Raw genomic sequence first — 27,001 nt, forward strand, 5'->3', positions numbered from 1 at the left:
CTTATTACAGTGGTTGCAGATAGCATGAAATAATATATGCTATCATCACTTTGAAATTACAATAATGAGACCCACTGTTGCGGCTTGTTATTTAATAGAGGATACAGAAGCACGTATTACCGTATCACTAATTTGCTTCATAATATACTGATGGCTGTATTTCAATGTAATGGGTTCCCTTTAAAATCCTGGGTGTTTTATTTTAAGCATTTGGAAACATTTTAAGAAAGGGGTCAACAGATTTCACCAGATTAAAAACGTTAAAAGTACCTATGGAATAAGGAACAGGATGTGTGGTGTCAGCAGAGACAAGAACAAAAACCAGAACAGCTCAAGACTTTCTGTGGATTGGGGGGCTGGGGGTAGGGGGATGGCAGGGTACAGAGTTAACACAATCTAGCCAGAATGCCAGGCTCACATTAAGAACAATGGGAGGTCCCTGGAGGGTTTTAAGGTGGTAACAGATTCCTTTCACTGCTATCTGAGAAAGGGGTAAAGGACAAAGGGACAAGCATCCAAGATAAGGTAGGTACAGGGGACAGGAACTGACAGGCTAATGCTTTCCAGTGTCAGTTAAGGTTCTGGTGGGCTATGCTAGAGAGGCAGCATTTTTAGAAAACAGTCATTTGAATTGAAACACTGTACTAAAAAGAGAAACTCCAAACTTAGTATAACTAATATGTAAAGAATAATCCTAATTATACTTCTTAAGTTGCAAGTTGCTAAGTAAACCAACAGAAATCTGCTCGTCTTTCATTAAGTGGGTATTACTATTCAAGTATGATAGATAATGCATGTTTTATGCCAGCAAAAAATCCTTTATAAGAGAATCCAAAGACTTTCCAAATTGTTTTACTGCCATATGAATTTGATGGAGGCAAAGGGTTATAAACACAGAACACTGCCTCCTTTCCTAGAATTCAGTTATCTTATAACCTCACTTATTAGGGAATATATCAGAGAAGTAGAAAATAAACGAAAGGTCTCTGAGGAATCAAAAGCAATTTCAAAGTTCATACACAAAAACAACGCCACTTATCACAAAGGCCTAGTCCCATAATCAGGGAGTTTTTAGCTTTACTGACACAGTAATAGCCTAGTTAACTGGTTTCCCATATTATAATTAATTAGATGATGAAAATATACTTAAAAACACATTCAGAGTTAACACTAAGTGGCAAGTGGCAACAAAATTCAGGAATAACTTGAGTTAAGTGGTGGGGGGTGGTAAATAAAATGCTTTTAAAGTAGTTCTACCCTTTAAAAGAAATCTGATGGATGGTAAATATGTACAACAGATAAAAGGCAAGCTATACTGAATACAATCGAGGCAAAGGGCTCAGAGCCAGTCCTAAAAGTGACTTACCCATGCAAATCTAACCACAATGAAAGCTATTTTATCCTAGTTTTATCTGTTAGTTTAATCCATTTTCTACCTTTGATGTATGTAATAGTACAATAGATGTAGCCCCCTTTATCTCCAGTTTTGGTTGGTAGATCGAGATAAACCCTAAGATATCCATAAAATGTGTTTGTGAGAAGTCATTATTGGAAGATTCCGGAGAGCTGAGGTTTCATACCATTTTAGTGGCTAATGTGAAGAATGCGGAGAGGATTAAGAAATTGGAGGGTGGAATTTAACTAGATGGGAAATAACAAAGAGAATTTCTTAGAGAATATTTTCATACTCTTGAGGTCAGGAAAGCATTCCTGAGCAAGACGCAAAACCCACAAAGGAAAACCAAACTGAACTACAAAAAATTTTAAACTTCTATATAAGAAAAGACACTGTAAACACAATTAAAGGATAAAGGAAAGACTAAGAGGAAAATATTTGTAATTTGCTGAATTAATGTCCCTGCAACCCAGGTACCTGCTCTTGACCAGGATCGAATCTGAGATCCATCAGCTCACGGGGACCCTCTCTCTAACCACTGAACCAAACACAGCTCTGACAAAGACTAGTAAGAAAACGACAAACAGCCCTGGCCAGTTTGGCTCAGCGGTTGAAGCGTTGGCCTGCGGTCCGGAGAGACCCAGGTTCAGTTCCTGCTAAGGGCATGTACCTCGGTTGCAGTTTGTCCCCAGCCCTGGTTGGGTCGTGTGGGTGGCAACCACTCGATGTGTCCCTTTCACGTTGATGTCTCTCTCTCTCTCTCTCTCTCTCTCTCTCTCTCTCTCTCTCTCTCTCCCCCCCCCCCCCTCCCTCCCTCCCTCCCTCCCACTCTATCTGAACAAAATATCGAAAAATGTCCTCGGGTGAGGACTAAAAAAAAAAAAGAAAGAAAGAAAATGACAAATAAACCAATATAAAAATGAGCAAAGGTTATAAACAAAAATAACATGGATGGTCAACAGACCAACAAAAAATGCTCAATACAGAGAAATGCAAATTCAACAATGAGGAGTCACATTTTATTCACTAGCTAAAACTAAAGAAGCTTTATAATACCAAGTGTTGGCAAGAAGGGAGAGAAATAGACTTTCATATACTACTGGGGATGTAAATTGATTAAACCTTTTTGGAAGGAAAAAAGTCCCTTCCTACTATAAAAACTGAGCACATACCCTTGGACTCAGTACTTCCAATTCAATCATATGCTAATATGCCTACATGTGTGAAAGATGTACAAAATTTGTTTTTAAGTAAACAAAGCAATGGAAACAACCTAAATGTCTACTGACTGCAGGCACTCTTCTAGGAAGCAAAGCATAAGGAAGTGGTTAAATACATTACAGCACACTGGTGCTGCTACTATGCAGCATGAACAAGAACAGCATGGGAAGACAAGGTTAAGTGAGAAAAGGCTAGTCACACATGACCCCACCACTTCATTTATAAAAACAAGCCAAAAAAGTAAAAGAAAAACCTATATATTTATCTCCATAAATATGACTATAAATACACAAAAAGTAGACTGAGTGGGAGTGCAAGGGGACAAAATGGAACTTCATATTTTGCTCTGAAAACATAAGGATTTGATCTTGAATTTGAATATATACCAGTATGTAGTCACATTATTTTTCTTTTGGACACAAAGTTATTTCTTAATGGTAGCATTGAATCAAAATGCAGTAAAAAGTGACAGACAGGCCCTGGCCAGTTTGGCTCAGCGGTTAGAGCGTCGGCCTGCGGTCCGGAGAGACCCGGGTTTGGTTCCCGCTAAGGGCGCGTACTTCGGTTGCAAGTTTGTCCCCGGCCCTGGTTGGTTGTGCGGGTGGCAGCCACTCGATGTGTCTCTTCACGTCGATGTTTCTCTCTCTCTCTCTCCCTCCCACTCTATCTGTACAAAAAATGGAGAAATATCCTCGGGTGAGGATAAAAAAAAAAAAAAAAAAAAGTGACAGACAGACAATCTGGGGAAAACCCGTATGGCTCTGCAGGTCACCTGGCCAAACTACTTACTAACTACAAGGGGTTTTATAAGGCCATGCGCCCTCCAAGTCCTTTGTGCAGACTGATTAGAAGCCACCTCCCAAATGCAAAGTACATTCAGCTCTGCCACACTGACAAAAATCAAACACTGACACACTTAAAACTCTCTAATATACCCTCAAGGCAGTCTTCCAAATGCCAGGTAATGCATAATAACAACAACTGAGTTATCGTTTACATGGTGGCACGACTTGGTATCACTTGTATTTCCAGGCAATGCAGAAAAGCAAAACTCGCACATTAAAACCAAAGTGTTGTAGCCCTCTACTTAATTATTTCCCCCTACACCTCACCCGAAGATATTTTTTCCACTGAGTTTTAGAGAGAGTGGAAGGGAGAGAAACATTGATGTGAGAGACACACATCATTACCCATTGCGTGCCTGATCGGCTGCCTCCCACAAGCACGTCCACCCCAACCTGGCCAGGGATGGGCCAGGGATGAAAACTGTAGCACAAGGTCACCTGTGACCAGGAATCAAACTCAACACCCTTCACTGCAAGGCCCAAAGCTCTACCAACACAGGCCAGGGTCCTGTTCTTAGTATTTTATGATTCAGAAGAAACTGTGCCAAATTAACTACCCTCAGTATAGGTTCAAATACCCTACCTGAAGATTATCACCAAGAACCACCTCCTATAATTCCTGTACAATCGAATCTGTCTCTTCCACTAACAGCTAGTACATTATCCTTTTCATAGTTTAGGAGGAAGCGAGAACCAGGAAAAGGATTATAGGAACAAGAGTATCCAAAATCTGCCCTGGTCAGTTTTGCTCAATGGTTAGAGCATCCCCCGTGAACTGAAGGGTCTCAGGTTCGATCCAAGTCCAGAACAGGTACCTGGGTTGCAGGTTTGATCCCCAGCCCAGAGGCAACCAACTGATGTGTCTCTCTCACATCAATGTTTCTTTCTCTCTCCCCCTCCATTTCCTTTCCACTCTATCTTTAAAAAACAAAAAACAAAAAAACGGCAATGGAAAAATATTGTCAGGTGAGGATTCACCAAAAAAAATATATAATTTTTCCTAAATTGGAAGGGGGAAAAAAAACAAGAAACTAATTTCTCAACTTGGCCCTGCTTTAGTTTAACTCGAACAAATTGAGAGAAGCTACATTACTACAGCTGAAAGAAAGCCAACATTTACTTTGGCAGAAATAACCAAACCCATTGAAGTTATTTTTTATTACTAGTGAAATGCTACAACAGGAGAAGCAGCATGTTTATTTTTACCCTTTTTCAATAGATATCTAAGAGCACCATTACAAATTTTCCAAACTCATCGATCTAAGGGGAAGAAAGTAAACACTGGGTAATGGACGCACACAACATGTTAATTTCTGAATCCAGATGATGTTGTCCACGTGTTCCTCATACTGTTCCTTCACCTTCTCTATGTGAACATTTGCATAGTATAAGGAACTGGGGAGCCCTGGCCGGTGTGGCTCAGCATTTACAGAGTGTCAGCCCTCAGACCAAATGGTCTCGGGTTCAATTTCCAGTCAAGGGTACCTACCTGGGTTGCAGGTTTAATCCCTGCCCCTGATCAGGGTTGTGTGAGAGGCAACCAATCTATGTGCCCCTCTCACACGGATGTTTCCATCTCTCCATCTCTCTCTCTTTCTGCCCCTGCCTCTCTCCCTCCCTTCTCCTCTATTTAAAAAAAAAAAAGGAAAAATGCCCAGCCCATGTGGCTCAGTGGTTGAGCATCAATACCCATGCGCAAAGAGGTCGCCGGTTCGATTCCCAGTCAGGGCACATGCCTAGGTTGTGGGCCAAATCCCCAGTGGACGGCATGCAGGGGGCAGCCAATCAATGTTCTCCCTCATCAATCTCGCTCGCTCAATCGCTCGCGCACGCTCTCTCTCTCTAAAACTCAATAAAGAAAAAAATTTTTTTAAAAAGGAAAAATATCCTCGGGCAAGTATTAAATGAAATAAAAATAAACTAGTGTTTGTAAAGGCTTTTTATACATTAGCAAGAAGGGAGATAAAGGGTAATACAGTTGATTTCCAACAACATGGATGGATCTAGAGGGTACTGTGCCAAGTGAAATAAGTCAGACAGAGAGAGACAAATACCGTGCGATTTCATTTGTATGTGGAAACTGAAAAAAAACAAAACAAACAAACAAACAAACCAGAAACAGACTCAGATACAGAGAAGAAACTGATGGTTTGCTAATGGTAAAATTCTACCTCCACACAGCCACCCAACCCTAGAACTCCTTCAACTATCCCAGGGCTCAGTATGTGACAGTGCCAAATCATTTGGGACACACTGACAGTGATTTACATAATTCCCTAAATGCACTGACAGATATATGCTTTGTCTCTCCAGGGACACTTCACACTCCTTCTGGACAAAGATCATGTCTCCTACACCCTGTTAAATTTCCCAGACCAGACCACGTAGAATGCTTAAGCATTTTAACAGGCATGCAAAATCTGATGGTTCTGCACTGCCCTGGTTTTTAGTCGAGTCAGCCAAAATTGGACACTCCAGGAGAGGAGAGGGACTAACACATAATTAAATTAAGTAGGACATTTATCAAGTCAAACTTTTGTCAAGTTAGGTACCTTAAAAGAGAAAGAAGGAAACATCCCTTTACCTCCTTCCCTCCAGCATAGCCTCTTTTCCTCATTAGCATGATAGAGAAAGAAATGCAAGGCAATTTTCCCTCTAACTTTTCTTTAGAAAATTAAGGCAGTTTTTTTCCTACAAGCTGCTTGTTGAATTCTATATCTACACTGTAGCACTAAACAGCCTTACCATAGCACTTGTAAACTTTTTTTCTTCTAAGAAAATATCCCTACTGCCCCAAAGCCCCACTATTCATGGTTTAATTTGCAAACCCCATTTAGACAAAAAGTACCAGAAAATTGTGCTTCCCATTTCATGCAGCACCTTCCCTATAGCAATGACACAAGCAATTAAGCTAATATGCCTATGTCCCAAGAGGATGAAAGGGGACAAAAGTCTCAACTTTTCTAAATGGAATGAAATTTTTCTCCACTACAGAAGCAAGGTTCAGAGGGTGAGAAAAGGGAATTGCAAGGCAGTTAAATTCACTATTTAATAATACAAGACTATAATGAACTGCAAGTCCTTGAACTTCCATTATGCCTTTCTACTGGGATGCTCATGTAATTTCAAATGTATTACTGTAAAATCCTGGTCACTGGAGATGCAAGAGACTGGGGGGATAAAATGGACTTTAATTAAAATATGAATAATCCAAGTCCAGCTAATTCAAAGCATCTGACTCGAACACCTAGTCAGCTGGGAAACAGCAGCTGCTTCCAATTACAAGTGATTTTGAATTAACTGGTATCAGTATCTAATGAAGAAGCTGTGTATGCAGGAAATTTTCCAAATCAGCTGTGCATAGCACATGGGGGGGGGGGGGGGGGGTCGGGGTCCAAAGGCCTTTCTGTATGACCTTATTCTGGGTCAGGGCAGTTTTTCAGCTTGTTCTTGTCTTTGCCTCTGACCCCAAAGGCCAGTCTTTCTGTGGCCTCTTGTATTGTGCTTCCCAGTCTCAGATTCTGAACACAGACACTTCACAAGACAGATGTGACAACTCTTCCTGCTGCCTGCACACCTTCTGCCTCTCTCTTGGCACCCAAGGATGTGACCTCAAGTCAGAAACCCAGGCAACCCAGAGAAAAAAAACATTTTTAATCCTAACTCAAAATGGGAAGCCTGGCCCTGGCCGGTTTGGCTCAGCGGTTAGAGCGTCGGCCTGCGGTCCTGAGAGACCCGGGTTCGGTTCCCGCTAAGGGAGCGTATCTCGGTTGCAGTTTGTCCCCGGCCCTGGTTGGTTGTGCGGGTGGCAGCCACTCAATGTGTTCCTTTCACGTCAATGTTTTTCTCTCTCTCTCTCTGTTCCTCTCTCTCCCTCCCACTCTACCTGAACAAAAAATGGGAAAGTGTCCTCGGGTGAGGATAAAAAAAAAAAAAAAAAAATGGGAAGCCTGAAGGCCTCTTGAAGTCCGGTGGCCTCTCCAGGAAAGACAAAAACTAAAGGCCTAACCAAAACCTCCTTCAGCCTGGGGACTCATACCAGCCTCCTATGAAAAGAACATTCCAGAAGTCCATCCAGCTTCTAACTGCAGGTGGAGCTTTAGACCATCAGATTCTCAATAGCCTTTTTCCCCCCAAAAGCTTTTTAAGGGTCCCACTGATGTGATCGGTGGGACAGTGAAAAATATAGGAAAGGGAAGTGGAAACCTCTAACATCTCCTTCTTAGACACAGCAAACACTAAAGGTGCCAAGCAGCAGAAAAATCCAGAATCAAAAGTCAGACAACAAAATTGCTGGCTCGGTCTTCTACTAAATCACCCTTTCACACATAAAAACTCAAATTCTAAAACCTCCCTGTCTTCTCCTGTGCTGCTATCAAATAAAACACTCTGGGAACATCACTTACTAACGTTGTGTTAAACTATCTGAATGAAGGCAAGTTTATTTGGGTCTGAGAACCCGACAATGTTTGCTGAAATGTCCTTTCCCCATACACGTCCTGTTTTACAAATAGAATATGTCAGAATGTGTTTCTTCAGAACAAGTACTAGATAATACATAGAAACCTTTAGCTTTTCTGTGAAAATAAGAATCACTTCATTTTCTAGTTAACAGGCAAAAAATGCACCAGTTTCTTCTTACATCTGTACAGAAACACACAAAAACATTAAGGACACGCCCCCAAATTCTCATAAAATGCAAAGAAAAATATTTCTTAATGTAAAAAACCTGGTTTTTAAAACCTAGGAAAGGAAAAAGACACAAACAGGAAAACTTAAGAGAGATACAGAAGGGGGAAAAAAATGAAACCAATATATTCTTCAGGGAATCTCCCCATAGAATTAGATTGATCTTTAGGAATGTAAAACCAGGATCCTATTAATTTACATTATTTCTACATATCATCCTTCAAAAAAAACTCTTAGAAACAATTTTTTAAAGAACACAATCATTATTTGTAGATCATTTCTTTACTTTTGTAAGTAAGAGCTTGTACTGTCCCAGAGGCACAGTGGGGACATCTGCAGAAGAAAAGGAGATAATAAACGCACATCCATCCCATTTATAGATCTTTAATCATTTGGCTATTCTACTCAGTGTTATGTTTACAGAGAACCCACTATGTGTATTCATTATTGTTAGCAAATGAAAAATATTTTTTAAAACAGTTTCAAGACAGCAGTGAACATTAGTGTGGGAAAGACCAGGACATGTAGGTACTCTTAATATGAGGAAGCTGCAGTGTTTCTAGGCAGGATCTCTCCCCACCCCACACCCGCCAACTGAACGAGTGAAAAATAAAGACCCACAAAATCCAGTAAGCACATCTATCAGAACATAACTCAGTAGAAAGAAACAAATATTCAGGCAATCTTAGATCTTTCCTTCACTTATGCATTCAAATTGAGCCCCTACTCTGAACCAAACAGTCCACTTTGTTCTCCATAAATAGCAACTTAATAGGTTTTATTTTGTATGCTGATAACAACATATAAATGTAATATCTTAACCTAGTATGATCCCCTTTTAACTTGAGAGAAAAATCATTAACATTCTGCTTTTAACACTTGGAAGAATAATGTTTTTTTAAATTACTGGGGGGTGGTGCAGAGGGGGAGCTGGGTTTATAAATTCAGTGGTGTGTGGCAATAATAAAATCGTAATAGAAATCAAATGTACAGGAAGTGCCAGACATTCCAAATTAATTGCCAGAGATACTATACTTAGACGCCCCCATCTTACAGGTAAGGAAACTGAGTAAATAGGAGATTAAATAAATGACAAGAATCAGAATTGAAACCCAGGGATCTGGCTGCACAACCCTGCACAACTGCCTGCCAGGATGGGGAAGGCAGCACAATCCTTCAAAGTGAAACAGCATCAGGATTCAAATCTCAACTGGGGGGAGAGGGAGGCAAGTCTAACCCTGCCCCTTTGCCCAGCCTTGTTTCCTCAAGTGCAATTTGGGGGGGAAATGCCCACTTCACAGGATTGTTGTAAGACTTGAATAGGTAAAATACTGTATATAAAACATTTCCATGGGTATGTATTTGATCCAAGTTCTCAAACAGAGAACTTTCGTGTTTTTTTTTAAAGACAATATAAGCATAAACTCATCATTTCAAGATGAATTCTGGATAGAAACCAGCAAGACAGCAAGAAATCCCTGAGACTGCTCTGTGTTTACCAAATGAGACATGACAGAGTTTGGGGAAATGTATAACACTACACAGACAGTGCATTATAACTAGTTGTCTATAAGGAAACAACACCAGGCTTCCTTCCAGAATAAGAAGTGAATGGTCCTCAGAGGAGAGAGCACACAGGACACTGGGCCAAAAGAGGTTTCTTCAAGCAATGCTTAGGCTTTACAACCCATCACTGTGGTGTTGTTCTTCCCCCAGATGCTTGTCTCCAAGACCTGAAACTGAGAGCCACCAGTCAGTCAGTCAGCTATGTGTCACTGGAGCTGCTGGAGCACTGGAATGGAACCCATTAGCCACAGCCAGATTAACAGGTCACGAACAGTGCTCCCCATCACTGGTTTTAAATATCATTCAATTGTGGGAGAACGACTACCACGGTCTTCATTCTCTCCTGGTTCAGAAAGCTGGATCCCCTAAAATAATCATTTTCAAACATTTTTCAGTAGCGGAGATATTTGGTAATGAAGTTGTCTGGGTTGGAACAGAGACATGAGAAGCAGGAACCATTGCACAAACTACCCACAATAAAGTTAGTCCTAAACCCTTGCTATGATACAGGAAGATTCCCTGAGAACCTGAGAGAAATGCAGAATCTCAGGCCCCACCTCAGACTACTAAATGAGAAGCTCCCCTTTAACAAGATTCCTGTGTGATTCATACCCACGGACCTAAAGCGCTCTGGAACCATATTTGGTCTCAATCCTGGATCCTCTCCCCATGTTCTTCCCACAACTGGAGTAAAAGATATACATATAATTGAAGAGATACACAAAGTAGAAAATAAATACCTGTGGAATTAAAACTGAATAAAGTGAAAGGGAAGTCAGGTTACCAAAAAAAGGGAAGTCTAGGAAGACAGAACTCACAGTATTCTGGAGGGGAACTCTGCTCCAATCATACACTACAACTTCAAAACTAAAGAAAACTCAACTGTGGAAAGGTCAGGTAACTAAAATGCAGTCCCACAGCTTTTCAAAGCAGAGCAAACACCCAAACCAGAACCCAACACCTCTACAACACAGTCACTATCAAGTCCAGAGGTACCTTTTATTCAAGCTCTAGCTCTACTACATATTAGTCTGACAGGACTCAAAATCAATCATCTTCTTAAAAGTATCAATTCCATACCTGTGAAATGAGAGAAGGAGATGGTCAGACTTCCTAATAGATGATTAGGATCAAATACACGAATCCCCAAGATCCTGAGGAAATAATTTCCTCAGTTTAAAGAAAGAAGTGCTAGGATCTACAGAAGTACTACAGAATAAGTATGTTTTCTTTGTAAATATTCCTTGCGTTAAGAACAACAAAACCATCCGCACAATTTCTATATAACCTCTCAGGAAAGAAACAAAAAGGTTGCAATGAAGCTAAACAATCTCCTTGCAAAACTCAATTTAAGGTCATGTCACCAAATATTAAATTTACCTATCTTCTATCTGTGAGGTAAATCATATAAGCACCCTTTGGGCTGACAATCCGGGCCTGAAGTGCCCACAGTTCAGTCTGGCCCGACTGGGCGCCGGTCTGTTCGTCGCTGCAAGCACTTCGGACATACATGAGTGCTGCCTGAACAACAGAGAGCACCCTTCCCCTACAGAGCCACAGCAGTTATCTGTGACCATCCAATACCAAGAAACCAGTTTAATCACCCAAATGTTCAGGGGTATCGCCAGAGTATACCAAAAGATTAAAATGCCAATGTTAGAAGTCAGTTATCAAGTCAGAACCTGCACTTTTTAGATAAGTTTTATAGCCTAGTGGCTTGGTCAGGGATTGGGGATGGAGCCTGGGGTGTGGGGCATTTAGATTGGTTTGGGAAGACACAGAAAGCTAATTAAGGATTTCCCTCCTTCAACAAGGAGGCAACCACCTAACAAAGTGGCAACCATTTCTGGGCCACCAAGAGATGTTGGCTCAGCACACGTTTTGATAAACTGTAGGATACTCCCTAAGCACAAACCATAGAAGGAGCCTTAAATCTCCTTACCAGGAACAGCTGCTGGCACTTTCCACCTTGCCTGCCCCACTGGCACAAGCCTTGACTTTAAGAGATTTGACTAAAGAGTTATAGCCCCCAACTTCCTTGACTTTAATTAAACTTGGCTTCCACTTCTAAAAAATCCTCAAGTTTTAATTTTGTTTTGTAGTCCCACTAATGCTTTTAAATGAGAGATGCTGTGAAAGAGAGGAGCAAATTCTTTGCAGCTGTGTTTGAGCATCCTGCCAACTGAAGCACAGGAAGAAGCTCTCCCATGTTAAAAATTTCCAACTGGGAGATTTACAAAACAGCAGGGGAGAGTGGATGGTGGAGAGGAAGACTGTGCAAGGGAAAGATCTGCAAAAGGCTCCCTTTTTGTTTTTAAGTCCCAGGAGCCTTTGGAGGCTGTCATGCTTCAGCGATTGCTACCTCCTCCCACTCTACCCCCTTTCTAAAGCCACCGTCCTTTCCATACAGGCTTTCAGGGAGAGGTACACATTCTGCAGAACGACTTTTTAGCTGTTCCTTTATTTCACTCCCATCTCCCCAGGCCTCCCCAACAGTCATTCTGTCACAACTGGATAATGCAAAGAAGCTTAACAGGGAGGTAGCAACCATTTTCCTCTGACTAAATGAAGTCCTGGAGTTAAGCTGCACTCCTAAGAAGGAAATGACAATCATTTTGGCAAATGAACTTTTTCGTTTCTCTTAGCAGCAGCAAGATAACCACTGTCAACAATAGTAAAAGCTCAAAGATGCGTTTTTCAGTTGTGTTGTTAAAGCTCTTATGCAGGAAAATCTAGCTACACCATTATGAAAAGGTAATTCAGGTCAAATGTGCCATCTGAGAGAGTTTGGAGGTTTTGTTTTAAATGTCTGTATTGGTAATGGGTATGCTTCACAGAGAAAGAAAAAAGCAGTGGTCACCACTCCTTATCACAATTTCCAGTAAGTAGGTAGGCAGGCGGGAGCAAAGGTTTCATTACCATCCACCATCCATCCCCCCTTGCAGGTGGGGAGCAGTCCATACACTATGGCCAGAGAATGTAAATGACTGATTTCCCTCTATAACTCTGGTGTTATGTTCTGACTCATTAGCATTCTGGGAGGCTGTGTCAATGTGCACTCAATGGAACCAACTTTCCTCCAGCTGAACCCTTAGCAGACCCTAAGTAACACAACATCTTCAGGGAAGTAGGTAAAATATATAGCCCTCCAGGGATGAGGATGCACACAGCTTAATAATGCCCTATACCATATCTAGATGAACGTACAGTAAAACAAAGAGCTATCAGACTGAGAGACAGGAGGTCCTCTAAGGTCCTCAGTAATGAGACCAGGGTAAAATCTCCTTCCTACATCACAGCAGATTTTTGAAGACAGGAAAGTCAATGAAAATGTCCTCTCATAAAGTTTCAACAGCATGGGCTGAAACATTAACCAGAAAACTCACCAGAACCACCGTACTCCATTCTCAGAGTATTCCAAGTCTGTCTCCATTTTACTATCATTTGAAACTTGATTCTAAGAACAATCTTCTACCTGGACTATTTCATAACTGACAACCTTACAGCTGGTTAGGATTCAGGCGCTCCTTTCCCAGGGGCTGGCATCCCCAGGCCTTTTGCTTCCCCTCAAGCAGATCTCTGAAGCAGACACCTCTACGTCTATGTGGGGAAAAGCACACTTGGTTCTACATAGAATGCTAGTGAGCTGCTTGCCCAAGTATTTTGTTTGTGTGTGTTTTAATGGGTGGAGGACACTGAGGTCAGGAAAACGACACTCCAGGAAGCTCAGGCTCTCTGTGGACACATTTTTTTATGTTAGAGTATTGAGATCACCATCTATCCTTACAGCCAAAGGAGAACAAGTTAATTAATAGTTTTCCATCCAGCATTGGCCTGCGGTCCGGAGAGACCCAGGTTCAGTTCCCGCTAAGGGCCCGTACCTAGGTTGCAGTTTGTCCCCGGCCCTGGTTGAGTCGTGTGGGTGGCAACCACTCGATGTGTCCCTTTCACGTCGATGTTTCTCTTTCTCTCTCTCTCTCTCCCTCCCACTCTATCTATCAAAATATATCGAAAAATGTCCTCGAGTGAGGATAAAAAAAAAATAGTTTTCCATCCAGCAAGTTGTAATGTGTATTATTCTAAACTCTCCCTCAAAGCAGCTTAAGAAAGAGACACTGATGTGCAGATGGAAGGGAATGCCTACCATGTACTGGGCACACATATTAAACACCTACTCTTTGCTCAGGGGGGCTCCTGCATCCCATTTTATAGTGGCAAACACTGAGGCTGCCTTTAGATGAGGTCCAGTGATCTTCTAGGCACTCAGCTAGGAAGTGGCAGGGTGAACATTCAGTGGCCAGCTGCCGTCCTTATTTAGAGCAGTAAGTCCTTATTTCAACAATAAGTTTCCAAGGGTCATGAGGTGACATTCACGTGAATGAACAAACATACACACTAACACAGACCACGTGCATACCCACATACACTTGCTTGAATATGTATTCACAAAACTGTTTTTAAAACACTGAGAATACAGTGCTTTCAAACGAACTAAAAAGAACACGTTTTTGCTTCAGGAGAACCCAATAAAAGCAGAAGGGCCTTTGACAAAAGATTCCTAAAGCTTAAAATATACAACACCCTAGCCAGGAGAAGTAGGTTGGGCAAAGGCGTTTCCTGAAGCGCAACCCAGCACTGCTAGGTGGAGAACAATGACCATGAAACTGCTGTTTCCTTATGAGGCCCTGCAAATTAGTCTTTCCCCCAGGGGGAGGGGATGTGAACCTCGCTCTTTACTATTTTCCTTTTCACTGCTACTATTCCAGGGTGAGTGTTTGTGATGGTAGTGGGATGGTGTTAAGAAGAAAGTAAAAAGTCTAAACTGGTACTTGTATTTATTCTTTGTTGGAAGTTCACTGTAAGAAAGAATTAAATACATTTATTTGTCAGAGACCATTCTCTCCCTTCAAAAGAACTCTTTAAAAGAGACACACAAAGATCCCCAAACTATGCTTAATCAGCACAAATACCACATGGGAACCATTGGACCCATTTGTCCTTTGGGGCTCCAGACACTTTGCAGGGTAAAATGTGCAGACAGAAAGGAATGAAGAGCATGTGTGACAGTTACCTGAGATACAGCTGATCAGTACAGACCTATAATTTGGAGACCCTGCACCTCATGCCATCTTTTTCATAAATATTCATCCCCATTTGCTGAGAGATCTGACAAGCTCCACGTAAAACCTGAACATACTGGCCACCATCAGTGCCCTCTAGCCTCCATGAAGCATGATTATCAGAAAGACCCCTGAAGCTGACAAGGGTGCTGGAAATAAATTAGGTTAAAATAAAAGGAAAGCTGGAACAATTCCACACGACCCTGTGAAAGACCATGGATATAGGTCCCAAAAGCATGGGTGCCCAGCCCAAAAGAGACGGCACATGCTGCCATGGCTACACCAACACTCACTGATGGGCCTTGCAGGGCACCCCCCTTAATTGATTGGAGAGTGACTTGTGTAAGTGGGTCTTTCTGCAGCCAAGAAGTAGCCTTAACTTTTGTATCCATGGGTAGAAATGAGGGCAATTCCCAAAGCAATATCACTTCACTAAATAAATCCCACAGAGCTGAATCCAGAATGTTACTGTACAGCTATTTAAAGTCCCAGCTGACAATAGTATACCTATTTGGAACAGGGAGGATGATTAAGGGTTTAAAATTCAATTACAATTACAGAACTCTAAATATATTACTAAAAAAATTAATGCAGACCTACATTTGAGATGCAGAACTAAAGAGACACAAATTCATCGCCGCCCCCACCTTGTCCAAAAGAGGGTCAGTCCCACAGCACAGACTGGATCAGTGACTGTTAAAGACAAGGGCTGGGCTGGATCCAGCCAACATTACAAGGACAACCAACTGGTCCTGTTCCTTAGTCTTGTGCTTTTAAAGGACGGTCAATGTGCCAACTATTTTAAAGCTCCAACACACTAATTCTGTAAACAATAATGGCTACAGCCTGCACACTGCGCACTGGAATGGATTCCTCAACTTGGCCTCATCACTTATGCAGCTGATGAAACAAACACTGACAGCTTTTTTGCATTTGTAAAGGCCCCACAGCAGCTGTGGTGATCCCACCATAGAGCAATGAATTAAGCCTGAAGCCCAGCTGGGTCTGAACAGAAGCCTTTTTTGCACAATACAGCAAGACTATCATTGTTAACCTAGGCATTATTGGGAAATATTCTGCATTACATTATAGGGCAGTTTTAACTCAATTCTTAAAATTAGCTCTAATAAGCAATTTTAGTCGGAGGGATGTGGCATTTGCTTTTGAAACAGCACAAGTATGTGTACAGGTTATATGGACACCACACAAAGGCAGCTCAGCAGAACAGAACACAGATTTCCAGTTAAACAATGCAAAGTTTAAAACAGTAACTCCTTAGATATGAATACACACATACACGCACACACACTCACTCACACCTACCTCTAAATTGAGGAAGGTATATAACCTTGAAAATTTCTGTTTAGTTGACCACTACAGAAAAAATATGGAATATAGCTAGCTCCCCATTAGGTAAGCCAAATCAACGACCTGAACAAGAGTCCATTTGGAACAGAATGCTATACCAGAAAAACTGAAGAAAGTGACAAAGCATGATTAATATAATTAAGAAGGGCAATTTTTGACACTGAACTTGAGAGCACTATGTAATAAATAAGATTCCAAACACTGACAGACACATTGGCTTTCAATCATCACCAGGAACCTCGAGAAAAGGCCTGGACATCCATACCGAGATGTTCACTCCCAGAGATGTAGTAAGTAGAGCAGGCACTCTCCACTTCTCCAAATGCTTCAGAACACCCTCGGGCCACTTTCCCTGAACACTTAAAAATGAGCAAAATGCACCTGACTCAAATAAGAGGCCAATCTCATCTCAACTATTTCACACCAACTCAGGAAAAATAAATCTGGTAGAATTCAGAAAATCAAAATAAAACATGGCAACATCCCTCTTCCTTAAAAGAATTCCATTTCTTAAAGGAATTATGAAGGGCCTTCTTTGTTCATTTTTTTTTTCTTTAAGTATTTTTTCATTTAGGTAAAGCAGGGTTGGATCGAGAGGGGAAAAAATCAGAATTTCTAGGTAGATAGTGGTTCTATTCCCCATAGTGCTTTGCCAAAGAATGTTAACATAGGTATCCACAAGAAAGTCAAAACTGAAGGTAAGGCAGGAATATAGTTCCTAGTACTTCTCTGCACTCCTGAGAAGCCGACGTTTTTAACTCTACCTCTCCCAAAATTACGTGGTAAATACTGTGTGAAGATGCAATTGAAGACCCATAATTACAGTCAAAAACACCTGAGCACTAACAAAAGGTACTCATCCCTTGATAAAATTCGAAGTCCCACCATTTTTCCACACTTAAGCAAACGGATCATCTGGTTCTAGCTTAAATGTGTGAACACAGTGTTTGCAGTGTGCAAAAGGACAGAAGTAAGACTACTCTTGGGCGCGCACACACACACACACACACACACACAGTGAAGAGGGGCAGGCAGGCAGGGAGGAAAATGAAAGTGAGCCTCCTAAAGACAAGGCAACTGTCCCAGAAAGGGAAAGCTCAATGGAGCACTGCTGAACAGAACACAGAAGGCCCAAAGACAAAAGCTGAGAGTTAACAGCTTAGCAGGTTAGTAAAACAGCAGTAAATAATTTAGTAAAAATGCATATGTGCAGTTTTCTAACTGAATGTATTACAAGAGCAGGGCAAACATCATCCTCACAAAAACTTGTACACAAATAGTCAGAGCACCATTATTCTATTCATAATTGCCAAAATGCAGAAACAAACCCACATGTCCATCAGCTAATGAAAGGATAAACAAAATGTGGTATGTCCATACAATAAAATATTTGGCCATAAAAAGGAATGACATACTGACACATGCTACAACATGAACAAACCTTGAAAGCATTATGCTAAGTAGAAGCCAGTCACAAAAAGCCACATATTATGATTCCATTTATATGAAGGGTCCAAAATAGGCAAATTCATAAAGGCAGAAAGTAAATTAGTGGTTGCCAGAGCCTGGGGGAAACTGGGATGAAATGAGGGGTGACTGCCAACGGGTGTGGAGTTTCTTTTTCAGGTGATGAAAATGTTCTAAAATTAACAGTGGTAATGGTTATACAACTCTAAATATACTAAAAACCACTGAATTTTTAAGGGGGGGGGTTGCATTCACATCCAAAATCACTCAGGGAAAGACTGAGATGCCTAAGATGCCTTCTGTCTTGAACTACCACTGAAACGCCGAAAGAAAAATATTTGAAGAACTGCCAAAAACCTGGAATAAGTTGAAGATATAAGAGAGTTTTTAAAAAAGAAAGGCTAAAAAGAACTGACACTTTGCTAAAGATATAGCAGGAAGGATGTATGCCAAGAATATACACACATATATATACTGTAGATAGACTTTCAAGTGCCATGAGGAAGAATTTGAATCTCCCAAAAAATAAAAATGCAACTTTAGCCTTCCCATTTCCCTAAAGCTTAGTGTGGGTTTTAAGAGCATGAGAATCTACCGTTTAAATATATTTATTCAGTGTCACTGCCAACTCAGACAAGTTCCTTAATTAGTTTTAAATCTATCTTTGAATTCATAAATTGAGCAGAAAGCAGTTAGAAGAAACTCCAAAGGCAAAGTAGGTATTACTTATCAACTTTAAAAATCTTTTAACATTCAGCAGAGGATTATTTGCTATTGGTGGAAGAAAACAAAAGCAACCCTGAAGCACCATCCCAGCCCTTCCCTAGATCTATATCATATATATACATATATATAAATAAAATGCCTGTCCAGAGAAACAAGCAGTTATGCCTGGGCAAGGTATTCCCTTCTTTATTGAGATGACCTCTGTGTACAAAACTAAATTCCTCTTACAATAGGTACCATTAAGGTCTTCATTTGTATTAAACAACTGTAAGCAAACAATGTTTGGCTGTAAAAACTTTTACAAGGCAAAGATAATGGCTAGCCTTGCTAGGTAAACTGACTGTCTTTTATAATCATCATTTATACTCCCCCAAGAGGCTTTGCCTACTGCTCCAATAAATTCTGCAAAGAAATAACATGACAACCACAGCAAATCTCATAGAAGGAGGAAAGGGAAAAAGGCCAGTTGAGTAGAAAATGTGTTTCAGTCTAGGCCATGTAGATGTTGGAGTAGCGATAGTATCACTCATTTGGAGCCAGGAGTAGAATTAGAAGGAAGAGGGGAAAACACACACACACACACACACACACACACACACACACACACACAGAGCCCTTTTTAGCCCTGTCCAGTTTTGCTCAATGGTTACAGCATTGGCCCACAGACCGAAGAGTCAGGGGTTCGATTCCAGTCAAGGGTGCATGCCTCGGTTGCAGTTAGGTCTCGGTCAGGGTAGGGGTCATGCAGGAGGCAACTAATCAATGTGTCTCTCTCACATCAATGCCCCCCGCCCCCAACTCTTATCTAAAGATAAATGGAAAAATATCCTAGGGTGAGGATTTGGGGAAGGAAAAAAACATACTTTTCAGCTTCACATATTTCCAAAGCAGACCTATCCTCCCCAACTCGCAAGCCCAGGCTTTTCAGCCCACCAGGGCCATAAGAAAACCCAATTTAACAGCATCATTAGAGTACATCTGATTTATCACAAGTACATTAAAGTGTGCTTCTCATCTGGACAGGAACTTGATATAACATGAAGCTTTGAAATCCGTATTTGTAGCAGGAATTTTTGCAGGACTATTTGATAGTGTTTATATTGAGCTGGGGGGGGGGGGGGGAGACACTTCAGTAGAATTGAAACAAGTATTCCTCAACCAGGAGCCTTGGCCCATGGCTCAGATATGCCCAGAGCACAGACTAGAGGACAATCAGGCAAGCCAAATCTGTTCTTTATTTTAGAGGAGGTTTCTATGCACTCTGTCAGCCACCTTTCAGATTCCAGCTAAGTTTAAACCACAATGGTCTGGAATCCTAACAGTAGTTTTGAAGATTACGATACAGAATGAGTATTTGAAAACATTTTTAAAGACACAGATCGTTGACTCGTGGCCCCCACCAAAGAACTTCATTATTAAATCCAGACCGTCCTTGGTCCCCTAACACTATGGAAAAAAGTGATACACTGTACTGGCATTTAAATAGAAATCTGATCTCTGCAACTTGGGGATGTCATCACCACTGGGAATTACTTTCATGCATCTTTAAAATTCTTTCAGATTAAAAATTCTGTCAGGGTGTCAATACCAATACTACTTAACAAAATTTGCCTTTAAGTTTTAGGTCAAGTTTTCAAAGCTAAAAACAACAGGCTACTCAGCCCAAACACTGCTGGGTTGAGGAGGACAAATGCTCACTGTCCATATTTTAATATGGTTGTCACTTTTTGAATTTAGAAAGTGAACTTAAGTCAGATCAAAGCAAAAATTATTTGCTCCACGGATGACTATTCATTAGGGCCTTAATTCCTTTTTGGAATGAGGTGTGGAATACATAAGTAAATATGTAAAATAAACTGCCCTCAAAATATTGCAACCGACTACTGAGTCCCGGGAGAAAAAGGCTGTAGAGTGGGTATAACTGAATGTTAAACAAAACCACAGTAAACTAATCAGGCTCATAAATAGGACTGTGTTTCTTCGTCCCCCACCAAACCCCTATAGCTCCTTTCCTAAATGCACAGGAAGAACTCTATATAGAGCTTTACCAAACACTTCCTGATGTTCAATGGCCTTTGCCACTCAAAATCATCAGTTTGAAAAGTCCTGTGGCATGTGCAGAGGACCAGGTTTTGTGGTGTGGTTGTAGACAGCTCTAACAAGATAACACAACTATAGACAAAAAGAGGCCACATGCTAACCTGACAGACTCAGGGAAGGCCCGTGAGGTGGCCTTGCAACCTTAAGAGAGTTGAAGTAATCACAAAGGATGGTCTGAAATTAAAACTTTTTAACTAAAAGCAGTTTATGGCAGGTAGTCACGTCCTAGGCTAGAATCTTCCCTGACAAAGTCAATCTTTACCAAAACAGAGCCTTCTATTGATTGTTGCATCTTCGATAACATACCTTTGGAATGTCAGGATAACTTTTGTTTTTCCAGACTCCTCAGGACACAACCAGTGCACCAGAGCAGAGACTACAAATCCCCTCATTATTGGGGTTTTTTTTTGTTTTTTTTTAATCCTCACCTGAGGATATTGTTATATTTATCTTCAGACAGAGTGGGAGGGGGGAAGAGAGAGAAAGAAACATCAATGTGAGAGAGACGCATTGATTGGTTGCCACCCGTAAGACCCCAACCAGGGCTGGGGATGAACCACATCCAAGGTACATGCCCTTGGCCGGAATCGAACCCAGACTCTTTGGTCCACAGGCCGAAGCTCTAACCACTGAGGTAAATCGGCCAGGGCTGTTTTTATCATATTAATTGTGGGCTATTAACTATCCTGTACTCACCTATATAAAAGATGTATATGTCTATCATTTTACTTTTTAGCCAATCCCAGAGGTCCCCCCCACCCCATTTTGCTTTCTCACACCTCCTTAATCTATCACCAATGGATTTCATGTAACTCGCATCTTCTCCTTTGATTGTAATGTATAAAATAAGGTGCAAAACTGCCATTCTCTGGAGCATTATCTCAATCCATTGAGATTTTGCTTCCTAGCAATTGTGGACAGTTTGGCTCAAATAAACTCACAAAAATTCTTCACAGGTTTGAATGCTTCCTGCATTGGCACAACCAAAGCCCTTTAAAGGCAGGTGAAAAACATGTGCCACCAATTTAACTGGGACTTCAGACCACGGCTCTGTATAAAATGCCTTCAACTCATGTTGGCTCTTTCATCCTTCAACATCAAGATATTACAAGCTCAAAATAGAATATAGAATTTTAGTGCTCTGGACGGCATAAGAATGAAAAAGGAGCAATTTGGATAAAACCAATAAACATTAAGTTTTACCTCTCTATAAGGACATCTTGACTAAAGAATTAAAAATTAGCCCTGGCCAGTTTGGCTCAGCGGTTAGAGCGTCGGCCTGCGGTCCGGAGACCCGGGTTCAGTTCCCGCTAAGGGCACATACTTCGGTTGCAGTTTGTCCCCGGCCCTGGTTGGTCGTGCGGGTGGCAGCCACTCGATGTGTCCCTTCACATCGATGTTTCTCTCTCTCTCTCTCTCCCTTCCTCTCTCTCCCTCCCACTCTATACAAAAAATGGAAAAATATCCTCGGGTGAGGATAAAAAAAAAAAAGAATTGAAAATTAAGGCAAAGAAGTTTATCCAAGAGTACTCTCTCTCTCTCTTTTTTTTTTATCCTCACCAGAGGACATTTTTGCATTTATCTTCAGATAGAAGGGGGGAGGGGGGAGAGGAAGAGAGAGAGAAAAACACCCATGTGAGAGACACACATCAACTGGTTGATACCCACACAACCCCGACAACCCCAACAGGGGCCAGGGACAAACTGCAACTGAGGTACGTGCCTGTAGCAGGAACCAAACCCAGTACTCTCTGGTCCACGGGCTGATGTTCTAGCTGCTGAGCCGAACCGGACAGAGCTAGAGTACTCTTAAGCACCAAAAAGGAATGCTTCTCAGTAGCACTGGGACAACCATCTCCTCCCCACATACCAGGGGTTAAAAAAGATAAAATTCTATCATTTAAACAATCAAAACACATCTACCTATAAAGATCACACTCCATTTTTCCATAAGTTAGGAAGAAAAAGCAAACCTTATAGTGAAAGTAAGTGCTGAGCAGCGACAGTATTTTCATCCCTATCCTCTTCCTCAGACAACCAGGATATGCAGTAATCAGCAAAGATGACCAAGAAACACCATGAGCCCACTTCAACCTTGAGGCTAGAGAATTACAGCCACAAAGACCTGTGTAACTTTTAGTGAGAATAATTCAATCAGGGATAAGGGGATTGGGTGAAAAGGGTGAAGGGATTCAAAAAGAAAAAAGAAAAAAACCTCATAGACACACACACGAAAAAGAATTACACAGTCTAGCCTGGCCAGTGTTGCTCTGAGGATTGAGCGACGTCCCACGGACTAAGAGGCTGGATTCCAGGTCAGAGCACATGCTCAGGTTGTGGGTTCGATCCCCAGTAGAGGGCGTGCAGGAGGCAGCTGATTGATGTTCCTCTCACATTCATTATTCATTTTTTCTCTCTCCAAAAAAAAACATAAAATAACTACATACAGCCTAGTTACAATTTACAAAGCACTTCATATGTTAACATGTGTCTCCCCCGAAATGACCTTGAAAGACCAAAAAAAAGGTATAATTCTCCCCATTTTATAGATGAACAGACTTAGAAAAGTAAAGTGAGTTATCGAGGTTACCCACTCTCTTCCCAATGTTTTGCATTTCTGCTGTCAACTAAACTATAAATTCAAAGGACAAGGGCAAGATCTTGTTTTCTAACATCTTAGACAGTGCCAAAGCCTGGTAAGCAACCAGAATATATTCACTGTATTTAACAGAATGGTCCTCTAAGCCAGAGTCCAATGAAATCTTTGTAACCATATAACCTCCACCCACACCCCACAAATAAGGCTAAAATCACAGTAAGAAAACAATTAATATTCTGGGTCATCTTATAGTCCACACAAAAAAGCATTCCATAAATATAAAATATGTAACTGTACAATTATACAGACTCTCTCTTCCCTTCACCACTACACTCATCTGACTAATAACACATTGTGTGCTTAACACAATTTTACTTTACAAAGTGCTTTCACATATTTTATCTCATTTAGTTCTAATACTCAGAGAGGACGAGGAAAGAAAAATAGAAACTTAAATAAAACCCAACTGATATCTTTACTACTCGTTACAAATGCTTTTGTATTGTGTTTTGTTTTTTAATCCTCACCCAAAGACATTTTTGCATTTATCTTCAGAGATAGAGGGAGAGTGGGAGGAAGAGAGACAGAGAAACATTGATGTGAGAAGGACACATCAACTGATTGCCACCCACGCAACCCCAATGGAGGCCGGGGACGAACCACAACCGAGGTACATGCACATAGCGGGAACCAAACCCGGGACTCGCTGGTCCACAGTCTAACACTCTAACTGCTGAGCCAAACTGGCCAGGGCTTTGTATTGGTTTTTAAAAGCCAACAAACAAATCCTCTGGCCTCACTTGTACTACCTCTGGGATTGTAAATTAGTAGGGCCTTTCTCCAAGAAAGCAATGTGGTAAGAGGATTCTAAAGGTAAACATGGGCACTTCAGTAATTCCACTTTGAGTAATTTGAAATTACCTGTCAAAAGACACAGGTAGCCCTGGCCGGTTTGGCTCAGCGGTTAGAGCGTCAGCCTGCGGTCCAGAGAGACCTGGGTTCGGTTCGCACTAAGTGCACGTACCTCGGTTGCAGTTTGTCCCCAGCCCTGGCTGGGTCGTGCGGGAGGCAGTCACTCGATGTGCCCCTTTCACATTGATGTTTCTCTCTCTCTCTCTCTCTTCCTCTCTCTCCCTCCCACTCTATCTGAACAAAAAAAAAAAAAAAAAAATGGGAAAATGTCCTCAGGTGAGGATAAAAAATAAAAAAAAGACACAGGTAGCCCTGGGCGGTTTGGCTCAGCAGTTAGAGCCTCCGCCTGTGGACCAAAGGGTCAAGGGTTCAATTCCGGTCAAGGGCACATACCTAGGTTGAAGGTTCAATCCCCAGCCCTGGTCCAGGTGGTTCAGGAGGCAACCAATTGATGTGTTTCTCTCTCATCGTTTCTATTATCTCTCCCTCCTTCTTCCTTCCTTTCTAAAATCAATTTAAAAGACACAGGTAAAGCATACTGCACACATCATTTTATACAACAGCCCCCAAACTATGAAAAGGCCAAGAACAGACAGGGCAAGGAAAACTGTCCGGTAAACAGTGTTTTGAAGGCATTAAAATAATGAAGAACTAGCCCGGCTGGTGTGGCTCACTGGTTGAGCATTGACCCATGCACTGAGAGGTCACTGATTCCATTCCTGATCAGGGCACATGCCCAGGTTGTGGGCCCAATCCCCATTGGGGGGCATGCAGGAGGTGGCCAATCGATGTTCTCTCCCATCGATGTCTCTCTCTCTCTCTCTCTCTCCCTCTCCCCTTCCTCTCTCTCTCTAAAATCAATTTAAAAAATTTTTTTAATAAATGAAGAATCATGTTTTGGTAACAGATAAAATATAAATGCAAAAAGCACACAACAGAACAGCACTTGAGTATGAGCCAACATATATAAAACTATTTTTCTACAAGTACAAGAATATTGATGTGCAATTACCATGGCTCTTACCTTTGTGACATTGCCTGGTTTGAATGATTTCTTATAAAGCAAAAAAATTAAAAATTTTTCAAAAGGAAAAAAGCAAGATTGGTCTAATTAGGTATGAGGATTACCTGTAGTTTTTACTTTTCCATGAAAATGAATCCACCACTCCAGTTACCATGGATAACTGAGAATTCACCTGGCAAAAAGAAACATCTCCGAAAGACTGAACCACAGCCCTTCTACTGTATCTGGGGCTTGATTTCATGTCCTGGTGTGTCACTGATAAAACATGCAATCTCAGGCAGGTCGCCTAACAGTTAAGCCCTGGCCTTTACGGCTCAGTTGGTTGGAGCACCATCCTATACACCAAAAGGTGTGGGGTTCAATTCCCAGTCACGGTACATACCCAGGTTACAGATTCAATCCCCAGTTGGGCATGTGAGGGAGGCAACTGATTGAAGTTTCTCATGTCGATGTTTCTCATACCTTCCTCTCTAAGACCAATAAAAAAAAATTTTTTTAACTCATTAGTTGAGGAGACAGCTCAACAGAGAAAAAGGGCTTGGCTCTGCCTGACTGAAGGGGGTGGTCAGCTGTCCAGTTAAGCCTCAGAAGGGTAGGTTTGCTCCTCAGGCAATCTGTTTGTTCACTGAGCAAAGTGAAGAACCAAGGGGTGAAAAGACTGAGAGGCTGAGCTCAGTGGAACTGAAATGAGGGGCAGGATAGACCCAGGTAGAGCTAGTAGGGTTTTTTACGCTGTGCTGACAACAAAAGTTGGTTTATACTTTACCCTGAAAGCCAGTGAAGGAATCATGATCAGATTTTCAATATCAAGGGTTATTGTCCCAAGATCCAGTTTCAACATCTCTGTGCAGACTCAGTGCCACCTGAGTTGATTCTCACTTTCTAATTCACCCCTAAGTCAAGTATGCAAGGCAAGTGATGAATAATACAGAAGAGATTTGGGGGGTTGGAGGGTTGGAAAATGGACGGTCTTTTGACCTTGTGTTAAGCACTCTCAACCTTGTGTTAATGCATTCTCAGAATCCTAGCTGGGGGCTGGGGGGGTGGGGGGGGCACTTGGCCCAGGTGTACTGGGTACGTCATTTGAATGTGTATAAGGGTTTGTTATCTTTTGGCTTCAAGGTATAAAGCAAGAGACAAAGTTAGGGTGTATGCAGTAATGCCATCTCAAGGATATAATTTACTTAAAAACACTTGTAACCTGGGGGTACCAATCTGCAAATAAATGGGAATGCGCCCAGAGATCTGGAGCATTTGCTACCTTGCAAATCTCTCCCTCACTCCAAGCAGCGTGTGCTTGTAGTTTCATTGCGTTGCACCCATCCCAGCAGGCCGAGGGATCAGGCTGAGAGACTGCAAGATTCAATAACCAACAGAGGGGCCCTGGTCAGGTAGCTCCAGTTGGTTAGAGCCTCATCCTGATATGCCAAGGTTGTGGGTTCAATCCCAGTCAGGCCACATACAAGAATCAACCAATGGCCCTGGCTGGTTTGGCTCAGCAGTTAGAGCATTGGCCTGAGGTCCCAAGAGACCCAGGTTCGGTTCCCGCTAAGGGCATGTACCCTGGATGCAGTTTGTCCCCAGCCCTGATTGGGTTGTGCAGGTGGCAGCCACTCGATGTGTCCCTTTCACGTCGATGTTTCTCTCCCCTCCCCCCCTTCCACTCTTATCTGAACTGAAAAATGGAAAAATGTCCTCAGGGGGGAATAAAAAAAAGGAAATCAACCAATGAATACATAAATAAGAACAACAAATCGACATTTCTCTCTCCCCCTTCCGCTCTCTCTCTAAAAGCAATAAATGAATAAATTTTTAAAGCAGAGGGTAAGGGTGGGAAGCAATTACATCATCTTCTAACCTTTAAAGTGTTGTTCTATATCCCAAAATACGTTTTAGAATATCTTGCTATAAATTTGGTTTAAGAGGCAAAGTTCAACCCTGGCCAATGTGGCTCAGTTGGATGAGTGT

At 41.6% G+C, this 27,001-nt stretch overlaps 1 protein-coding gene and 1 non-coding gene across 10 annotated transcripts in view; both read right to left on the bottom strand.

Moving 5' to 3' along the window:
- The window catches only part of JARID2 (jumonji and AT-rich interaction domain containing 2), a 266,545-nt gene that overhangs the window by 228,831 nt on the left and 10,713 nt on the right, over positions 1 to 27,001 (bottom strand). Inside the window, exon 2 of one of the 9 annotated variants that reach the window (XM_036257237.1) lies at positions 10,714 to 10,797. The exons of 7 other annotated variants lie outside the window; for them this stretch is intronic. The gene's annotated coding sequence lies outside the window, so the exon portion shown is untranslated. Of the gene's footprint in view, positions 1 to 10,713; positions 10,798 to 20,804; positions 20,826 to 27,001 lie in introns of those variants that run through there. One more of the 9 variants, XM_036257240.1, reaches the window with a different exon arrangement.
- Positions 9,870 to 9,996, bottom strand: LOC118627414. Its single transcript, XR_004959159.1, has one exon. It is a non-coding gene; the product is annotated as a small nucleolar RNA SNORA54 (small nucleolar RNA).

Source organism: Molossus molossus, unplaced genomic scaffold (genome assembly GCF_014108415.1).
Source record: "Molossus molossus isolate mMolMol1 unplaced genomic scaffold, mMolMol1.p scaffold_m16_p_12, whole genome shotgun sequence".
Taxonomy (NCBI): domain Eukaryota; kingdom Metazoa; phylum Chordata; class Mammalia; order Chiroptera; family Molossidae; genus Molossus; species Molossus molossus.